Below are 12,692 nucleotides of genomic sequence, written 5' to 3' on the forward strand. Positions count from 1 at the left end.
TTTTTTTATTTGAAGAAAAACTTATAATTAAATGAGCTAGTGAGTCAATCCGTTTAACCCACAAACCCGTGGTGGATCGGCCCGGGTTCAAATTTTTTCAACTCGCTAATAAGTGAGTCAGGTTGACTTACTAAGTGACCAACTCGTGGTGGACCGGGCTGAGTCGAGCCGAGTTACCCGTTTTGACAGTTCTAATCATTTTGATGTCACATCTCAAACCATTCTTAAACTTCCTATACTGTCACTAATCATCCATGGGCAAGGTGTGGAAACGCCCTATAGGTTGGAATCTTAGCATACACAACCACTAACATGCTTCCTTGCACCAACTCCAAAGAACTACTTCCTGAACACCTTTCATGTTACAACTTCTCTTTGATCTTCCATCATTAGCCTTCAACTGGACCACTAGTGTTTTGCTTCTCTAGTGAGCATATACTCAATATATTTTCATCTCGACACCTTTTGGCATCAAAGATCCTCTCCATGTCCTTAATCCAATAATCAACTTCAACAAGACTTAGAAGAGCCCACTACTGTATGTTTATCTTCTAATTGATGTAAGACATTCAGGTGTTGTTGTTTAGCTAACTCTAAAGAGGTCCTAACAACTTTCATATGTTGCAAAGCCCTTGGTGATTTGCATCATGGCAACATTCTGCCAGTGTAGAGCCATTTCCATGGGCTCTATGGCTTTGGCCAGATTTGGAGTATCTGAGGTTAAAGGTGGATATGCTCACATAGAAAAAATCATCCGTCCAACTCAAAGAAATGAATATAACTAACCAAAACATCACAAAGAACACATGATAAAAACAAATAAAAACAAAGCATGCTTAAACCTATAGATATCCTAAGGAACTAACTACTTTGATACCAAACATGTAACATCTCATTTAATAGAATAATACATTTAAACAAAATATTATATATTTGATAATAATTAAGCAGGGGGAATACCAACATATATAGTCATTCACAAAATATATACTAAATAAAGTTAGATACATAGACTGTGCTAAAGGAACTGTGAATGTGACTAAAGAAACACAAGTCTTTCAAAAGCATCTTCTATAAAAGGTTCTAAACAGAAAACTAAATTGTTGCATCTTCCTCACTCGTGATTGAATCAACTTCTGTTTCCTTGTTTGCTCACACTAATTACAATTATTTTTGTAAAAGAAGAAAGCAAACATAAAACAAAATAACATAAAAAATGGGTAAACTAACATGCAAAAGAGTTTTCATATAAAAGAACTAAAGTTTATCATCACACCAAGAACTTATAGAGTTAAGCATATCACAATTAAAGACTAGACAAGACTCAATTATCCGGATATATGTAGTGATATAAGACTCTGAAAAGTTTTGCACTTGGGGTGACCTTTATTACTCTATTGTAGAGCCATTAACAATGGATTTCAAGTCCATTCTCATCATAGGCCAAGGTAAAGTCCTCAGTCTAAAACTTCATGCTACTATCACCAGTTATCAAACTATTATAAGTCTCTCTAGTTATACTAGCGCCAAAACAATTTTAACAATAAATCGCTCAATGAGCTCAGTCGTCGTCCAACAAAAATATCATTGGAGCTAGGGATGACAAAAATACTCATATCCACGAGTATCCATAGTTAAAATTTGCGATGGATAGTTGGTACCTTAAGTGTTTTAATACTAGCTTATAAATGGATCATGTGTGTATCATGATTTCAAGATCATCTCACTTAGTTCATGACATACATGTAAACCCTTGAAATTCACATTCTTCATCAAATATTACAGTTCAAAATAACAACTTATAAAAATCAATCATACCATAACAATCTCACAACCAAAAGAAACCAACTAAACAATTCAACACATAATCAAAAGTTAGCTTGTTTCACCTGTAAGACAACTCAAGATGCTCATGGAGTCTCAGAATATTCTTAGACACATAAAAAGCTTTATTTTTTCCTAGATACAATACAACACAAAACGGTCAAACTATATCAACTTATTCTAATAAAGAAACTGATTAATTAGAGTTAAATAGTTTGTCACGAGGATCATTCTAGTAGTCTTCAATATTCAAATAAAAGAATGAGAAGTAAGAAAACCTAAAAATAAGTGAGAAAGCGGTAAAAAAATAATTTCTGTTTTTAAAGAAGTTGTGTGTTTTTAAATAATAAAACTCGGTTTTAAAACTTTTATTTATAGTTTAACATTTTAATATTAAAATAATCAAATCCTATTATTTTTAATACACTGTAAATTCTAAAACAACATTTGTAAACCTTTACAATGTATATAAAAAAAAATCTTGATTTATACTTTTATAAGTTACTAATAAATCTCAAATATTAAAGTTAATAAGAGTAGTGTCTCTCTTTACGAAACATTAAACGAAAAAAAAAGTTTTAAAATTTAATAAAGTATAAAATACTTTTTAAATAAAAATCTTCAGTAATCTTTTTATTTTTATAAAACATCAAACTAATAATATTTGAAAACGAAACTACCCCACACTTCAAAATCACGAGATATTCGTGCCTTCCAACATTACTTTACTAGAAGAATAAAAAAGTGGAGTTGTACCATGCAAATAAAGATTGGAATCCTACGATCCGTCAAATATATAATTAGTTGCAGTTGTTTTTGGTCGACAACTTTATTATGTACCTTACCCATGCCTTATAATGCCAAATGAGTGGTGGCCTATAAAATACGATAAAAATAGAAAGTATATATATACTAATATTGTTTATTTTATGTTGAAACAGACAATAATGGAAAAAAGCATGAGTTTCAACTTCTGAACAAAAAAAATATACTATTATTCAAATTATATATAATAAATATATTTTTCTATTAATTACTTTTAAATTTAATGATCATATTATATGATAGCTTGTTGGAGTTAAATCTATATAGTGTGAAACATTAAGGAATAATCTTACGACTTCAAATTTTTTGAAATAACACTATTAAGATTAATTACCGCATCTAAAATTTTTGTCTATTTTTAAATTTGAAATTTTTATTACAATTTTATCTTTAAATAAGTAAAAATATTTAAACTATAATTAATCTTAAATCTGAAGTAATGTGTAATTATTTTCAAAATGCAATTATTCTCATACAATATGCAATGCATAACATGAGCATTGAATGTGGATATGACAGAAAAAGAAGAGTAGAGCATTGATACATGGTACTTTTTTGGTGCTTGAAGAACCTTTTACTTTCTAGGACAACTTTAGGTTTTAGTACAATGTTATCATAGAACTTATGGGAAAATGTTTTCACACTTAGAAATTCAACTCTTAAAGCTATTTAACGGAGAGGTTAAGGAATCTTTGTGAAAGTTAAGGGATAACTTGGAGTGGCAACCAGGAATTCAACTTTTTAAAAGTTTGTGTTTGACTTGCTTTTTAATATCAGATCGTAGTTCTAAAAAATTCCTACGTATAAGTAATGATGGTTTATTGTCAACAATAACAACTCACTTCTTAATTTTTCTTAACTATTATCACTTGAGCAAACCATATTGTTATGTTATTATTTTATTTGAACTAACTTACTCATATTTTAATTTTAAGTTATGTGAAATTTTTATTTTACTAGAAATAACAACTGATCGAGTTAAGTATGGATAATATCTACTCGTAATTTGATCTATAACAAAAAAATTTATCTATTATTTGAATATCTGTTTAAAAACATATGCAAATATTTTAAATTCACGTATATTTGTGAATCCGACACATATTTAAAAAAACTTTATTTTATAAACTTTTAAAATCAAATATAAATAAAATTATAAAAACAAAATATAAAATATAATATAAATTAAATTAAATATCAATTAAAATTTTATTTTAATTAAATTTAACCTAAAAAATATACATTAATTTTAATTTTAATTAAATTTAACTTAATAAAATATCAAGTAGCTTACTTCAAAAATTTTAACTATAATTAAGTTAACAAAGTTATAAATAGAATAATTAACAAAATTATAATTTTACCTCAAAATTAAATTTGATTTAAAAAAGATTATTTATTCACAATCAAGTATATAAATAATTATTTCAAAGCAAATTATATTATGTTTAATAAAAATAACGAAAGAAATTATCGTTTTATATATCTATGTATCTGACGCGTTATATATTGTTGTACTAACATTATATTAATTAAATTCAGTAAATATAATAATTAATATTATGTAAAAGAACAGTTGTACATGTGTACATTATATAAATAATAAATAGCAAAACTAACAAAAAGTATTGAATCTAATATTAAGAAAAATACAAGTACAATCATAGAATAAAAACTACTTGAAAGGGTTTCATAATTAATTTACATATGCTATTATGAAAAATATGTTAACATTTTTTTAAAAATAATTGAATTATATATTGGTAATAAATTAAAGTTCTTTAACTTTAAAAAACCTTGAAAACCAAATTTAACAATAAAATTACATACTAAATAATTATAGTGACTAAAAATACCTTTCAATCAAACTCATATTTAACGTAGCAATGAACACGTCTTAAATGCAATTTAATTCCCATTATTAGTGGGGCTCACATTCAGAAACTTAAATTGGAGGTTTGATACTGTTGATTCTTCCTTGCAAGTGTTGTCCCTAGAATACCACTTTTGTAGTACCGTGTAATCAATAAACTTTAATATTTTCACTGTAGAAAAGAAAATTCAGTTTTCTTTTTTTCAATCTACCAAATATATATATATATATGAAAGTATTTTTTTTAACATTCCAAAAATTCTAAATAAAATAGACTATTAAGGCGTTACTTAGTAGTAATAAAAATTCCTAACATACTTTAAATATATTATAAGTATACTTACCGAACATAAAAAAAAAATCATATACAAAAACATGTTTAAAGAAACTCAAGTACAACAAAATACAAAATATAAGACTATAATCAATACAATATTTCAAAAGATGATATATATCATCATCTAAACTAATTATTTTTTTTAATGACTAACCCTAATAATTTCAGAAGAGAAATAAACACAAAAAAGAAAAACAAGGTAAACTTATACATTTAAAAAAGAAATCGAATTAAAATTAGGGGTGAAAAAAATTATTGAGCTTGGCGGGTTAGTTCGACAAAAAAAAACGGGTCGAGACAACTTATTCAACCCAACAACTTGATAGTATATTGAATAGACTCGTGAGACTTTGTACTTGTCATACTTACCAACTCTTTCTTCTTTCAAAACCTGAATCATGAATAAATCATTATGATTCATCAAGTCATGACAAGGTTAATTTCACTAATTTTCTAAGTAAGATCCTCTTTCATATCATATTGTTTGCCAAGTGAAGCATCATTTGATTTTAATCACTCAATTATCTTTCTTTATGCGAGTTAAACACTAGTACAATTAAGATACTCTCACACAACAAATATCCTTCAATACACTTGGACTTACCCTAAAATAAGCATTATCCCTTAAAAATAACTAATTCGAAAACTATATCAAACTAAAGTTTCAACAATTTTTTCTACATTATCAAACATACTCAAAGAACCATAATTATAATTTGTAGCTTGCAAAGATAACTATTTAATACAATATAACATTTAAAAGAAAAGAAATTTCTTAAAATACCATTCAACAATAGATAATCACCGTTTAACACTACAAAGTCAGGTGCTCACTTTCTAGCTAGTGGCCAGCAGGAGTTAAATGCCGCCCAACGATGATTACTTGTTGACCAACAATGATGTATGAGTTTTAATAAAATTTAAGGTATTTTTCATCTAACTTTAGGAGAGTCTCATTCCCATCTAATAATCAACCATCATTAGTCCAAGTCACATACCACATTTTTCTTCAATCAAAAGAAGTTTAAATACTAGCCTCGATTTAATTTTTTTTTTCTATGCTTCACATCTCTTTAAACATTAACTTCCATGTATTGATGAAGTTATAAGCACAATCATCTAACTACATCATAGACTATAAGTTTTAAAGCAATATCATCTTCGATCTTATCAATTTAATCCAAACAACGTCCATAAACTACAATAAATATGTGTTTTCCTCTACTTTACATTATTATTTATCTAATTCACATAATGGAAAAATATAACAATTCCTATTACACTTCGTCATAACATACCTCATTCAAAATATTCAGTAATTATTTTATAAGTATTAAATTTCAGTAATATACCAAATTTCCACCCCAAGCCTCAACTTTTTCAATACGTCTATATTATAAAATGAAAACTTACTCCTGGCTCATAAAAGACAATCTCTAACAAATTATTCAACAAAACATACGCAGACTAACAATTTAAACTTTTAATATCCTGCAGCCTCTCAAAATCAACAAATTTTCTACACAAAATTTTAGCACATTACATAAAATCTCATATAATTTCAAATGTTGTTCCCCTAAAAAAATTCCACTTTTGTGTAGCCAATACCACTACTTAAAACAACTTAAATGTCTAGCTTATCTTACCTTGAAAAACTGGACTGTCATAACTCTACCCCTTTTTACATACTTATACCTCATTTTCCACAACAACAATGTGAGTTCTAAAAGAAGCCTTCTCGTATGAAATATCATGTTGCTTTGAATAACATAAAGGAGTTTACAATACTCATTACCATTGTTGATCCAAATGCTCTTTAATTTCTTTTTTTGACTACCTTTCAACCAAAGCTTGAGACTCCAACACTTGATTTTTTGTCTTTAAAGCATAGACTCCTAACTTAATAAAAAATTCATTGAAAAAAAAAAACAATAGAGTAAAGTGTATCCCTAAAGGATTTTACCTTCCATACATCCCAAAAATATGAACTCCTCAATTAAAAAAAACTTGAATCCATGGGAAAGTGTCTTTTCTTATAAGATAATTTAACCTACTTATCAGTTATGTAACGAAAAACCTTCTCAACTAAACAATTTTCAATCCTAAAAACAAGTACTATCAAAATGGGTTGTAACCCGCGAGCCAACCTAGCCCACCACGGATTTGAGTCGGGTTGAATTTTAAAAAAATGTAATTTTTTTATATGGGTTAGTTATCAACCCGACACACTTAGAACCCAGCTCACCTAGGTTGAACCCTTGGTGAGCCGGATTGACTCACCAAGCCACCTAATTTAATTTAATTATTTATTATTTTGTGTTTCAATATTATTAGTTAGTATTTTTATTATTATCTTGTAGATGAGATGAAAAAAATGTTTCAAGAGAGAAAAATATTATAGACTTATCTATTCAAGACTCTAATGTTAAAGATGGACAAGTGATACAAAAATTATCAATATTAAAAACTTATTTGTTCACCTTCTGTGCTTGTTTTTGGATTACGCTTGGATTGTATAATATACTTTTTTATTTTGAATTGTCTTTGGAGTTTAACATTATTTTAGGGTGAAATTTATTTAGATTTGAATTTAAAAAATTATATATTTTTTGTTTAAAAAAAATTATAATTAAGTGAGTGAGTCAACTTGTTTAAGCCACCAACCCGTGGTGGATCGGACTGGATTTGAATTTTTTTAACTTACTAATAAGTGAGCCGAGTTATATTGGCTCACTAAATAACCAATCCGCAGTTAATCGGATCAGACTGAACCAAGTTACCTATTTTGATAGCTCTAGTTAAAACACTTTTTTCTAAACATGTTAGTTCATTTTGACTAACATAAAACTTAATATGATGTCAGAAGATGTCTCGCTCTTCATAACTTTTACAGTGTAGTTTTCAACCAAAGATTTATTCCAATATACATTTTCATTCCATTTGGCATTTGATGAGTTTTCACTTTCCACAAGACAAAATAAGTATCATAATTATTATCTTCAAATACTTCACCATGGTATTTTTTTATTAATTTATAATTTTAGTATTTTATGAATAAGAGACATATTTGTGACATCCTATTAAAATTATAAGAAAATAAAATGATAAAAACAAAATAAGAATTACTTCACCTAATTAACGAATAAATTAAATGATAAAAATGTAAAATTTTAACTATTGTTTTTTTAAAAAATAATAAAATTAGATTAAAAACATTTAAATTTTTAAACGACTCGAAACTTAATTAACAATGTTATATGCTATTAGTTTATATATATATATATATATATATATATATATATATATATATATATATATATATATATATATATATATATTATTGCTTAACAATATTGTTTCATTTTCTACCCTAGTGACAACTAATGTTTATGGATATAACTTAAATAATTTTTTAAAAAATTTTAAGTCACCCATTCCTTTCCAAGAAAAGATATTTCTGATAGATTGTTGAATTTGTCATGCATCAGTGTCAAAGCTGCTTTATCCTCGAAGAGTGTACAGTACCATTGTCTAGTAGTAGTTAACAAAGTTGACTATTGCTCATCATAGCTGTTGACCAAACCAGCACTCGGAAAATTATTATCTGTTTTGGTATTTAATAATTTTAACGCACTTGAAAAAAATTGCTAAAGAGATTAAAGAAAAAAAATACTTACAAATTATTATTTCTCTTAACTTAGTAATAAGGTTAAACAAATTTTACGCATAAGAATACATATTGTACCGGGTCTCTTGGCACCATTAGACTAGGTTGACCGACCATCTAGGTCAACAATCGGACTGTATAACGTACGATCTCTTGACACCATCAGACTAGGTCGACCGACTACCCAGACCGACAATCGGACTGTGTATCATACGGTCTTCTGGCACCACCAGACTAGGTCGATCGACCACCAAGCCGACCACCTATGCCAATCACCCGGGCGATCATCCAGGCTGACCATCCAGGTCGACCACTAGACCAAGTGGTCGACCACCCACCAGGCTGACCGATCACTTAGGCCAACCACCCAAACCGATCACATGGTTTGATTATAAACAATAATGACTCATTAAGTCCCTAAAGCAGATTAAGGTATGATTGGATCGTCATTAGGCCAACGAAAGCTAAAGGTCCATCACGACTAGTATAAATAAAGGTCTCAGATATGACTTTAAGATCATGATGCACAATATATGTATTACTTGTTGTGTCCAACGTTCGATTACATTACTAACTTGAGCGTCGGAGTGTCTTTGACAAGTGTCCCCACACGGCTTGGCCAAGGAGGAGGAGAACGAACAACGTAACTTTGAGAAAGGAGGACCACCAGGGAGCCCATCCGTCCTACGTGCCAACTGGAGGACCACTAGATTGCTCATCCAACCTTCAAGACAATATGAAGTGCTTTGAGTAAGGGACTTCAACAATGAAACACATATATTACGTCATATTAATATTTTATTTTTGTGTAAAAAAAGTAAAATTATTAATCTTTTACAGTAGTATTAAAGTTGGAATTTTCTTGCGTATTGCAAATTATGTTTCAATAAGGAGCTATCTTTCACTGGTTGAAACAGTTTTCTGCTTTTCCTTGAAAAAAAAGCAAATTGCATGGTAGCACTGTTTCAAACATCTTAAACACGTGGTTATCTATCACTTTTCTTTTTCCTTTCATAAAAAAGGTTGAAAATATGTTACTGAAAGCAAACTACTCCATGGCATCTTTGCACAAGGACATAAATGCTGCAAACATTGCTTTATATTTAGACGTTAATTATTGGTGAAAACTCATTAATGGTGCAGTTTTCTTGGGTGGCCAACCATCATAATTCCACTTATTATTACACTTAAACTTTTGCTTGAAGCTTAACAAATCACTAGTAAAAATGGTTTTTAGAATTTCAATTTGGAATTAAACAAACATATTATAAAACAGGTTTTATTTTTTATCTGTACTAATTTATAAAGAACACAAATGGTAGTTGATGTTTTTAATTCACTGGTAAAAAAAATGTAAAACAAAAATCATATTAAGTGTATTCATAATTTTACGATGTTACTTGTTGTTATTAATTGTATACTAAACAAATTGATAATGTGATATTTTTTAATTTAGTCGTTATATATGTAATAAAACATTTTTACGAAGAAATCAAATTTAAAAATAAATAAACGTTTGAGTTGAAATCTTTTAAGCGAATGAAAAACTATATGTATTTTCTTAACTTAGAACACTAATATGTTTTTTTTTTGTCTATTTTAAATTTTTTTATCTAAACTTTTTAAAAATTGGTCCTTATAATTGAAATGTGATTGAGAGAGAAAATCTTCTAAAAATTGGTCATCCAATTTTTTCATTAAAGTATTTAATATATATATATATATATATATATATATATATATATATATATATATATATATTTTATTTTTATTTTTTTTCATTTTTTTTTCTTTCTACCTATCTAGGAAACAAACCACGTGTAGTGAGACAGATTGAAACAAAGAAGACGAGTTGGATGGTTGATGGGTCATCTTATATTAAACTAAATACAATTTAGTACGAAGTTGTTGGTCACCTATGTTGGTGTTGATGTAAGTAACATTGGTTAACATGGGGTCACATAAATGGGTTCATTTCGTTGCCATGTCCATTGAATTATATAATTCTTATTTTACTATTACTTCATTCATGTCTCCATATATTAAATAATTAAATAAGGCAAACAAACATTGTATTTTATGTACCCATAGCCCACGTGCAAAGGGTAGAACGGGACCACTAATTTATTTACCAATTCTAATTAATAATTATAATTGATTCACGGAAGGACAGTCATAGGGCAAGGAAACCTTATCTATATTGGACGTGACTTTATTTTTATAAATTGAAAGAATATTTATTTTAGCTATGATTTCGAAGGAATAAAACATAGTTATTAATTTTGCACTCTATTAAAAAATTATATCCCTCTTAAGTAATATTTGTATACATTTCGTTTTAAATATTATATCATAAAAAAGTTAAAAATTCAACTATTTTATAAAATTAAATTAGACTAAAAATTTATTTTTTAAGATAATTTAAAAAATATAATACATTCCACGAACAATGAATTCTATTAATTTTTATTTTTATTTTATTTTATTTTATACAAATCTTATAATAATATTTTTATTAAACTTTTTTAATAATATTTAATTACTTAAATTTTTATTTTACTTAAAAAAATTAATTTAAGTTTTATTTTAAAATTTTAATACATTTATTTTAAATCATTATAAAACTATTTTTAAATTTTACGAATTTATAAAATTATTATTTTTAAACTAACTCTAACATAGAAATTATTGATATATAAATATTTTAAACAAATTTTAAATAAAGTTCAATATAAAATATACATTTAAATAAATTTAATATGATTAAAAATATTTAATAAAATATCAATTTTAATAAAAATGGTATTGTAATATTTATATAAAAGTTCAATTTATTCTATTTAAAAAGATGAGACAGATAACATATGTATTAAATCGAGATTTTTCACATGATAATGATACTTGTCGCAATAGTGATATGTGTGACATTTTCATTTTTACGTCACACATTATCTATGTCACTTGAGAATACTATTCATTTGACACGTTTCAATTTTTTAAAATAAAAAAAGAAAAGAAAATTAAAAAAAATCACGAACTAACATATGAGTTAACATTGTTGGTATAGTAGTAACGAAAATGACCAAATTGGATCACATTTTAAAAAATAGACCTAATTGAGACTAATCAAAATCTGAATACCTAATTGAGATTTAAAGAAAAAGAATGAAGACCAACCAAGGGTTTAAATCTATCTTAAAAGTGTTTTTAGACCTCTAAGATATTTTTCATCTTATTATACTCTTAATTATAGATTTATTTTCTTTTTGTGGGATTTCTTTTAATGATGACACACCTTTATTATTTTTACTTGTTTTTAATATTTATTTATTGTTTATTTTTATAATATAGAATATTGATTTGATTATCTTTTATATAATTATTTTTAGTTGCTAACCTATTCTCATTAGTGTAATTGTATTTCTATAATTGTATAAAGACATTCATTTACTATAATATTATAATATCATTTTCATAAATCTTATTTATCACCATCTAATATAGATTCAAGTTAAAAAAAATGAAATATCTATTTTAAATTTAAATTATTATTGTTTAATCTTTGTTCTTGTTATAATTTATATTATTATATAAAAAAACATTTCATTAGAATTTGGAAAAAAGAAAAGAAAAGACATTGAAAATATTTGTAAACTTAAACATTGATTTTCTATTTATATTTATTTAAAAATATTTTTAAAATTTATCAACTTCTTTTTATTAACATTTATAAAATTAATAAATATTTAAGAGACCATTCTCCAAATGAAAACCCAGTTTTTCAAATTCTTACTTGCTGAGGACAATAATTAGATGAAACCCCACTTATCCATTTGAGAAGAGCTTATCTTCTAAATTCATTGGATCAAACCTAAATTCAAATCAATCAGAATCTTCTTACCTAAAAACAAATAAGCCCAGCTATTCTATTACCTAAAAGTTAAGTAAAATCAATAAAATAAAGATAAACATTCATAAATTTTTTATTTTAATATATTTTTGGTTAAATGTTTAATTTAGTAGTTATTAATATTCACATATACGATAAAATAAATGAAAAAAATTGTCTTCATATAAAAATTTTAATTTCGTTGTTTTATTTATATTTTATTAACAATTTGGGTAATTATATGATCTTTAAGATTCATGACGTGTATCTAATAAAA

The sequence above is a fragment of the Vigna umbellata genome, chromosome 3, assembly GCF_029865625.1.
Source record: "Vigna umbellata cultivar VRB3 chromosome 3, Vumbellata_1.0, whole genome shotgun sequence".
Lineage (NCBI taxonomy): Eukaryota > Viridiplantae > Streptophyta > Magnoliopsida > Fabales > Fabaceae > Vigna > Vigna umbellata.